A 6,401-nucleotide genomic window follows, 5' to 3' on the forward strand; every position below is an offset into this window, starting at 1 on the left:
TGTCACTTTAGCATGAGAGATTATACGATGATATTGCTGTTCTGATTATGATCATGTTTTGTCGACACCCTGCAAGTCCATATCTTGTTTTGTCGACACCTCTCTCTCTAAACATGTGGGCATATTTATTGATCTCGGTTTGCGCTTGAGGACAAGCGAAGTCTAAGCTTGGGGGAGTTGATACATCCATTTTGCGTCATGATTTTATGTTGATATTTATCGCTTTATGGGCTGTTATTACACTTCACGGTACAATACTTATGCCTTTTCTCTCTTATTTTGCAAGGTTTACATGAAGAGGGAGAATGCCGGCAGCTGGAATTCTGGCCTGAAAAAGGAGCAAGTTTGAGATATCTATTCTACGCAACTCCAAAAGCCATGAAAATCAACGAGGAATTATTTTGGAATTTATAAAAAATACTGGGCGGAAGAAGTACCAGAGGGTAGCCACCAGGAGGCCACAAGCCTGCTAGGCGCGACCTACCCCCCTAGCCGTGCCACGGGGCTTGTGGGCTCCCTGTTGGCCCTCTGGCTCCCCTCTTTTGCTATAAGGAGGGTTTCGTTCCAAAAAAATCAAGAGGAGTCTTTCGGGAGGAATCACCACCGCCACGAGGCGGAACTTGAGCCGAACCAATCTAGAGCTCCGGCAGGGTCGTAGTGACGGGGAAACTTCCCTCCCGGAGGGGGAAATCGTCGCCATCGTCATCACCAACACTCCTCTCATCGAAGGGGTCTCATCACCATGAACATCTTCATCAGCACCATCTCATCTCCAAACCCTAGTTCATCTCTTGTAATCAATCTCCGTCTCGCGACTCCGATTGGTACTTGTAAGGTTGCTAGTAGTGTTAATTACTCTTTGTAGTTGATGCTAGTTGGATTACTCGGTGGAAGATTATATGTTCAGATCCTTGAAGCTATTCAATACCTCTGTGGTCATGAATATGATTACGCTTTGTGAGTTGTCACTTTTGTTCCTCGGGACATGGGATAAGTCATGCTATAAGTAGTCATGTGAATTTGGTATTCGTTCGATATTTTGATGCGTTGTATGTTGTTTTTCCTCTAGTGGTGTTATGTGAACGTCCACTACATAACACTTCACCATTATTTGGGCCTAGAGGAAGGCATTGGGAAGTAGTAAGTAGATGATGGGTTGCTAGAGTGACAGAAGCTTAAACCCTAGTTTATGCGTTGCTTCGTAAGGGGCTGATTTGGATCCACTAGTTTAATGCTATGGTTAGACTTTGTCTTATTTCTTCTTTCGTAGTTGCGGATGCTTGCGAGAGGGGTTAATCATAAGTGGGAGGTTTGTCCAAGTAAGGGCAGCACCCAAGCACCGGTCCACCCACATGTCAAACTATCAAAGTAGCGAACGCGAATCATATGAACATGGTGAAACCTAGCTTGACAGAAATTCCCGTGTGTCCTCGGGAGCGCTTTACCTCCTATAAGAGTTTGTCCAGGCTTGTCCCTTGCTATAAAAGGGATTGAGACACTTTGCTGCACCTTTGTTACTTGGTACTTGCCACGAATCATCTTATCACACAACTATCTGTTACCTATAATTTCAGTGCTTGCAGAGAATACCTTGCTGAAAACCACTAATCAGATCCTTCTGCTCCTCGTTGGGTTCGACAGTCTTACTTATCGAAAGGACTATGATAGACCCCATACACTTGTGGGTCATCACCTAGCTAGTGCATGCATCATATTTACTTTTTGAAAAGTTGAAATGGGGATTAAGAAAACCCTAGCACCTCACCCTAAATAAAATAATTCAAATGGTGTGATTTTTAATGAACCCAAAATGGCCTTCAAAGATATTCATCTTTTCAGTTAAATGTTGGCAACAAAATTATAGGGATGAACTTTATATTACAACCACTTTTGGAATTTTACATAATCCATAGAAGCTACTGAAATTGTCAAAATAATAACTATAAGTATTCTAGTTAATTCAAAAATGTTGTAATAATTTGTGGAGTTTGGAAATAATTTAAATATGATTCACATTTAATTCCAGGGTTTTTGATTTAGGTTTTGAGCCCAATTTTTTTTTAAACAAATGCCTGTAATAGGAAACAGAAGAGAATAAAAGAAGGAAAGAAGTAACTTACCTGGCCCCTCGCCAAGCCCATGTGGCCTGCGTGTCGTCTTCTACCTCTGCTAGTAGGCAGAGGAGGAGCTGGCCGCCGACTGCCATGTGAGACGTCCCAAACGTATCAACTTTTCCAAACACTTTTGCTATTGTTTTGGCCTCATTCTTGCATGATTTGAATGAAACTAACCAGGACTGACGCTGTTTTCAGCACAGGTGCGTGTATGGTTTTCTTGTGTGTAGGAAAATGGATATTTAGACGTCTCGGAAAATTCCCATAACAAATAGAGAAAATCCACACACCGGGAGGAACCTTGGGCCAGAAGATGGACGAGAGGGGCGCCACCAGGGCTCCAGGCGACCTGTGGGTGCGGCTGGCCCCCTGGCCGCACCGGGAGGCCGCCTGGATGGGGTCTACCTCCTCCGGTGCCCTACCTTGGCCCTATTTTTACCCGTGACGGAGAAATTCTAGAACAGAAGTCGTTTTGCAAGTTCTCGATGCGGAGTCGCCACCACCCTTGGTTCTTCTTCGGGAGAGCTAATTTGGAGGCTGCTTTGGCCTTCGGAGAGGGAAAATCATCACCATCACCACTCCATCATCCTTCCATGGCTTCCCCCATCATGTGTGAGTAATTCCATGTTGTAGGTGAAGGGCATGGGAGAGATTGGATGAGTTAGATCATGTAATAGTTTGTCGGATTGTTGGGGGCATGTTGCCTATCATCTACTATTGTGTTTATCATCTTTGCTACTACTTGTTACTCTTAATGCTTGTCACTTTGGGCCTGAGTGCCATGATTTCAGATGTGAATTCATTATGTTTTCATGAATACATTTGTGTTCTAGATCCTATCTATGAGTAGTATACACCTATTATAGTCCGGTACAGGCGATCCCAATGGTGACAGCTTGGGATAGACTGTAGTTTGAGGATTCCATGTATCCATTGATTGTTAATGCTTTGTTCCAGTGCTCCTTGACAGGAGCAACTTAATGTCCATAAGTTCCTTTTGGCCCGTTGATAGCGGGATGGTAGGACAAAAGATGTTGTGCAAGTTCTTATTGCAAGCACGCACGACTACCTTGGGATACATGCCTAATGTTTGATATATGCCTAGATGATCATTACTTATCTATGTGCCTTGCCCCAAGTGAAATACATGATATCTCTTATCCGTGACCAACCATCCATCTCGCTAGCCTACAATGTTTTAATACTGCTAGTTACGAGTTGCTTTACTTTCACCGTTTTACTTTCGTTGCTTTGCCACTATTATTTCCATTGCCACCATCACTTCCATATCACCGTTGCTACTAATATTTCGTTGCCAAGCAAATACATTTCAGGTGTAGTTGAATTGACAACTCAACTGTTAAAGCTTATAAATATTCTTTGGCTCCACTTATGTTGAATCAATAAATTGGGTTAACTTACCCGCGAAGATTCTTGCGATCCCGTACACTTGTGGGTCATCAAGACTATTTTCTGGCGCCATTGCCGGGGAGCGTAGCTTTATTTACAAGTCTACTTGGAGTGATTTTGCTTGCTGCGATTTATGCACTATGGGTAAGAAAGGAGACCCGAAGGTTCCAATTTTACCATCCACTACGATAAAAGGTATTGTTCTTAGCACTAGTGCTACGCTTGATTCACCTTCCGTTATGAGTAAGTTTGCTTCACCACCGCCACATGATGCTTCTACCGAGTCCGTCACTATGCCTGATACTTTTGATGATGCTTCTACTACTAATGATGAGACTGGTTTACTTGATTATTTTATTGAGTCTCAGATTGCTAAGGCTGCTAAGCAGTCTGGAATTGAACTTCCTGTTACACGCTACCCCATTGGTAGATCTTTTGGTTACCCAGACTTGAGTTGTCTCAAGGAAAGAATTCTTGATGATGATTATATTGAACTTTATGATGATTTATGCAGGGAGCTTACATAGTGTGCTAACTTTGACCCTGCTTCTATTAGGAAGCTGCTTGAAAAACATTCTATGAAGAACAAATTTACTCCTGATCCTAAATTTGCTTAATCTCGTGTTTGCATTGAGGATGCTGATTTTGATTTCTCTGTCGATTTTTCACTTATATCCACAGTTGAAGCTGACCCCTTTTATGGCAGAGAAAATGACGATGCTATTCCACACCTTACCAAACTCACTGAGTTGGGTGGCTTATTCACTACAGAGGACAAGAAGAGAAATTATTATGTTACTAAGCTACTTCCTTTCTCTTTGAAGGAAGATGCTAAAGCATGGTATGATGCACGACCATGTGGTTCCATTAAGAGTCCTCAAGATTTAGCTCAATCTTTTGTTGCTAAATATTTTCCTGCTCATAAGCAACATGCTGCTTTACAAAGAATTTATAACTTTAAACAATTGCAGGATGAGCACCTCCCTAAAGCTTGGGGGAGGTATTGCACTTTACTTAAGGCTAGACCAGTACATGGAATCCCTAAGAATGAATTGCTTGATATATTTTATGTTGGTCTAACCGATGAATCTCGAACCTATCTGGATAGTTGTGCTGGTTGTGTTTTCAGGGAAAGAACACCGGACGATGCTGAAGAATTAATGGGCAAGATAGCTAAGAATCATGATGATTGGTCCGTTCCTGAACCACCTCCATCACCAAAGAAGAGAGGTATGCTTTTCTTGAGCTTAGATGTTATTCAAGAAGCCAAGAAGTCTATGAAAGAGAGAGGTATTAAAGCTGAATATATGAAGAATCTACCTCCTATTGAGAAATTATGTGAGCCTACCACTCACCCACCTATGGTAGAGGTACACTCTCTTTTAGAATTCAATGCAAGTGACATCCCTCATGGTAAGCCCCCTAATCAATGTTTAGATGAGCTTGGTAATTTTATAGTCAAGAAAAATCACTTTAATGAGAGGATTCAAATCCAATAGCAAGATAATTCCCTTGCTATCGAAAGTTTGCTTGATGTTTTAAGTAGAACTGTTAATGGTGCTAAAGGTCTTGTTAAGCATTTTCATATGGTTCAAAGTCAGCTTGAACAAATTTCTAATGTGCAAAAAGATTTGCTTGCTAACAATGCCAAACAAGTTGATACACATGCATATGGTATAAAGACCCAAGGTGGTACACACACCCAAGACCCGCTCTATCCGGAGGGGCATCCAAAAAGGATCGAGCAAGATTCTCAATTGCAAGAAGAAGACGTTGTCTGCTCCCTGAAGAAGAAGAAGACATACAAGGAAGTTGGCAACTCCAATGATCCCATAATTGATGAAGAAACTATTGTTGATCCTAATAGTATATCTATTTCCGATGCTGAGACTGAAGATGGTGTTGAACCTGATAAAGATAATGAGAAGAATTATCCGCCTAAAGTACAAGAAAAAGAAGCACCCGACAAGCGTAAGAGGTATACTAGAGAATACATTGTTGCAAGAAAACATGGGAAGGAAAGAGAACCATGGGTACAGAAATCAATGCCCTTCTCACGTAAGTCTCTCAAAACCAAAGAAGAAGAGCATTACAATATTTTGTGAATGGATGAAACTTCTTTTTCTTCCAATTCCTTTGACCGATGCTATTAAGTTGCCTTCGTACTCGAGGTATATTAAAGATATTGTTACTAATAAAATAAAAGTTCCTAATGAGGCAATATCTACTATGCTTGCTAATTACTCTTGCAGTGGCAAGATTCCTGAGAAGCTTGGTGATCCAGGTATACCCACCATTCCTTGCTCCATAAAAATAATTATGTCAGAACTACTTTATGTGATCTTGGTGCAGGAGTGAGTGTTATGCCTTTCTCTCTTTACAAAAGGCTATGTCTAGATAAACTAATCCCTACAGGTATCTCTCTTCAAATGGCTGATAAGTCAATGACTGTTCCTGTTGGTATTTGTGAGGATGTTCCTGTTGAAGTTGCTAATTGCTTGATCCTTACTCACTTTGTCGTGCTTGATATGCCTGAGGATGGTAGCATCTCTATTATTCTTGGTAGACCTTTTCTTAACACCGCAAGTGCTATTATTGATTGCAATAAACGAAAGGTGACTTTCAACATTAATGAGAAGGAGCACACGATATATTTTCTGAAGAAGATTGATAAAAGTCATGCCTTAATTCTATTGAGAATATTGATACCGTGAAGGTTGGAGAGTGGGATTGTCCTCTACATGTGCACTACAAATACACAACCATTATGGTGGGGACAATATCCATTAAAATAAATGTACCATGATTACTTTATAAGAAGTGAAACTTTTTGCTCAACGTAACACATGTTTGGTAGTAAGACTTGATCAACCTTGC

The sequence above is a fragment of the Hordeum vulgare genome, chromosome 1H (assembly GCF_904849725.1).
Source record: "Hordeum vulgare subsp. vulgare chromosome 1H, MorexV3_pseudomolecules_assembly, whole genome shotgun sequence".
NCBI lineage: Eukaryota > Viridiplantae > Streptophyta > Magnoliopsida > Poales > Poaceae > Hordeum > Hordeum vulgare.